Here is a 3916-nt window from a genome sequence, read left to right as displayed (position 1 = left end):
ATCTTTCTCTTTACCTCATCAGCCATGGTACATACAATAGGTCTTTCTCCCGAGCAAGGGACTCCTTGTTTTCCAACTCTATGTGCACCATAAGCCATGATTCCAGACATGCCAAAGTATGTAGGAAAAAACTCTTCAACAACAACCACAAAAGATTGGAGTGTTTCCATGCTTTCCTCCTTGATTCCACAAATGATGATGTTCTTTGAGTGTTTTCGCCGTTCTTGTAATTCTTGAGTGTCCACATTCTCTACATTCTTTGCTTGGACAACGGCTTGCGTGATAGAAACCACATTATCCTTACATATATCAGCCCATGATTTGGATGCATTTCTCATCTCACATACATCATGTCGTATTGTATCTATTGTTTCTGCTTTCAATACATGATCACTCTCAACTTTGCTCAAGCACTCTTTCAATACATTCATGTCCACAAGAGAGCGCTTACATTCTTGAACTTCATTCTCAAGATGCATCAAGCGCGTTGTTTGCATTTCAAGGACCTTCTTGCGTTGCTCATTCTCCACAATGAGAACTCCTAAAGTGCCAATCTCCATTGCAAGTGCACGCAGCTCTTCACCTTGCTTGTTGAAGGTTTCTTGTAATGAGACCAAGCAAGCCATGATCATTGCTTCCGTTGTTGTAGACGATGTGGTTGATTTAACATCCAAATTCCTTGGAGATTTTGCATCATTCTCCATGGCGAGTGTGGATTTTCCACCCTTGCAAGTTTTGTCTAACATTGCCTTCAAGTCGGCAACAAAAACGTAAAGTTTTGACAGTTTTTTCAATTCAGAGAGAGAGAGAGAGAGAGAGAGAGAGAGAGAGAGAGAGAGAGAGAGAGAGAGAGAGAGAGAGAGAGAGAGAGAGAGAGAGTTCCCTTTAGACTCTACTTCTCTTCCTCGTCTAACTGAGAGCAAGAGTCTCCAACTCTCAACAGTTTACAAAGCAGTTCAAAGGCTTTCTCTTGTGCGTTGGCTGGTTGGTGCAATTCGTATGCATCAAGAATGAGAGGGTTGTGAGATGATGGATGTTTTGGTGGGCTCTAGACCTTAAATCTCCATAGCGTCATGTTCTTTGTTATGGGAATCTCGTGGGCAACTGAGGGGTCTTGTAGAGAGAGAGAGAGAGAGAGAGAGAGAGAGAGAGAGAGAGAGAGAGAGAGAGAGAGAGAGAGAGAGAGAGAGAGAGAGAGAGAGAGAGAGAGCATTTTCTAGGTGGCTAAAGGGTAGACGAAGGGTCGTAGGAGACTCAAGAGAGTGAGGACTGAAGAGAGGTTGTGGAAGTGGGGAATGGCGGTGATCAGCAACAAAGAAGCACCGCAAAATAAATCATTCCACCTGGGTGGATATCACCGAAAGTTGGAAATTAAGCCACTCCCCGGAATCCTTTCTCCTTCTGTCTTTCCAAAGTATCATGCTGCCACTGTATGGTTTATGGCTTTCTTGCAGGTGTCGCTTGGCACTTGCCAGTTGTATCTTTGTGTCCTCCTGACTGATTATTGTCATGCTTGAGGATATGTTCGTCATGGTGTCCTTCAAATGTGTTTGAACTTGGGCTATCCGATCAAACAGGGCACTGATCTTGTGTAACTTATCGACAAGGAACATCAAATTTTTGATAGCTTGCTTCACAAATCCTTTTGTAGACAGTGGTCTTCACACGTCATCTAGAATGACCAACACCTCTGGTGTAGTCGTTTCAAGCATTTTCTAACCTTTGTCTGACTCCTCAAGTGCACTGCTGGTGTGGTGGTTACCTGTATAGATGCAGAGTCCGGTTCTCTAGTTACAGGGTCTGATAACCTTGCAGAGGTATCCAATCCCGGAGCTAAAGAATCGTGTCCCATGGAAAGACCCTTGTCTTGCTTACCAGCTTCACCTTTTGCACAAGACACTTAATCCTTTGCCTTGGCTGACAATGGGATAGATGTAGCGTCCGATTTCCTTAGTGACACCATCCTTGGAGCACTTGAACACGCTTCTCTTCTTGAAAAATTGTTCTAGCACTTCATCATGATCATCATCCACAGATTCTTGAATAGCTAGTACATGCCTCTTACCTTTCCCTTTGTCAGCATTCAAAGATTCACCACGAGCCGGCCCCATCATAAGATGCAAAATTTTGTTCGCCTTTGGGTCCTGAGCGTCTATTAGGGTAGCTCATGCACTGGTGCCCGTAGATGAGCACGTATCAATGTGTTGCCTCCTGCCTATAGTACAATCCCAACCCATTTTCTTAGGTTTTTGAGGCACATCGCTGCCCAATTGATTTTCTCTCCTTGTTCTATAGCCTTCAAGGACATGTCATCTGTTTTAGCCACGAACATGACATTTTGGAGGTAGAAATCCATTTGTGTCCTCCTATCTGCATCTATGCCATCTTTTATTTGGTGCATGGATCATCTCTTGGGTACTTTGTTTGTGATAAATTAGGCCTCATCAAGGTTTGCTAGTTCCCTCCATGGCCGAGACACCAAAGCTACAACCCAACACTGATGGCCCATGTCTTAGGTATGGTGCAAGTGTGGGTGTCACGGCCATGAGGGAGGGTGTCTCCTTGCCTTTGGCCTTCTTCTATGAAGCCATTTCTTGTTGTGTTTATGTGTAGTTGGAGTAGTTTGGTTGATGGCAGATGCCACTTTGATTCTTCTTTCTCTGCGATGTGAGAGGATGCATGGAGTCGTCCCCTCTCACGCACTCTCTTTCTCTCTCTCTCTCTCTCTCTCTCTCTCACACACACACACACACACACACACACACACACACACACACACACACACACACACACACACACACACACACACACACACACACACACACACACACACACACACACACACAAATATGGGCTCAACGCAAACGCTCAAGAGTGAGCTCAAGAGTGAAGCAGTTTGATGGCACTCCTATCCCCACTCCCCCACTCGACTGACACTTAGTCTTCCTCCAAGTCATTTGGTGTTCCCCTTCCTCAAAGCCGGCACTGGCACCCTCTTGACATTATGGCTGGTCACCACCTCACTCCCAAGCTACTGCCACGTCGGAGCTGACGAGTTGTGCTTCAAGTCAAGGCGATAGAGACTCAAGCCATGCGTGAGTCTAATCGCTATCTCAACAATGTATGCTAGTAGCATCATACTAAACGCATACATTCTAAAAATAGTTATCATTTGAAAAGGCAATACAAGCCTTGCTTGTCGGCAATCGTCAAAATTTTAATGCAGCATGGCATGCATTAAATAAATGATGCAAATGATAAGGTTGCTGCAGATTTAGAAATTGTGCAAATTTGGAAATGAATGATCAAGCACACTCGCCAAACTATGTCGAGAAATGGAAGTGGTTAACTTGAACAAGAGCGTTGCCGTAAAATCATTCAAGCCTTGCTTGATAAATTCTACCTATCTCTTGGGTAATAACCATTGCACAAGTCAGAATTCACAAAACCAAACAAAGTGCAGATGATTGCATAAAAAGTTCAAAAAGTAATGCCAAAAGTACTTGGATCGTTAGCGGATGCACCTACGGCCTTGTCGTGCATGGTGCTTGATCCCTCTCGTGAGAGCCGTAAATTCTCGAGTCTGGCGTCACCAAATCTGTACCAGACTTGGTACTGCTTGAATTTGGAAATCTGCCGGATGCCTTTCAAAAACAATTGGCATCCGCTAGTGATGCCTTTCATGTGAATTCCAATCCATGTCGAAGTTAGAAACCTTGTTTCCCTAGTGTCCTAGCGAATTGGATCTCATTTCCTGTAGTGCGTTGATTGCAAGCTTTGTTGATAGGATTACTCTTCATAAAAAACCGCCAAAATCGAGCCTTGTTAGAGAGATGGGGAAGATTGCTTTAAGGTCAATACGTATGCCGAAAGCAATCTTCAAAATCAACGCGGCCATGCCAAGAATTTCTACAGT

Source organism: Adiantum capillus-veneris, chromosome 9 (assembly GCF_014529385.1).
Source record: "Adiantum capillus-veneris isolate H3 chromosome 9, ASM1452938v2, whole genome shotgun sequence".
Classification (NCBI taxonomy): Eukaryota; Viridiplantae; Streptophyta; class Polypodiopsida; order Polypodiales; family Pteridaceae; genus Adiantum; species Adiantum capillus-veneris.
This window is presented reverse-complemented; position numbering follows the sequence as displayed.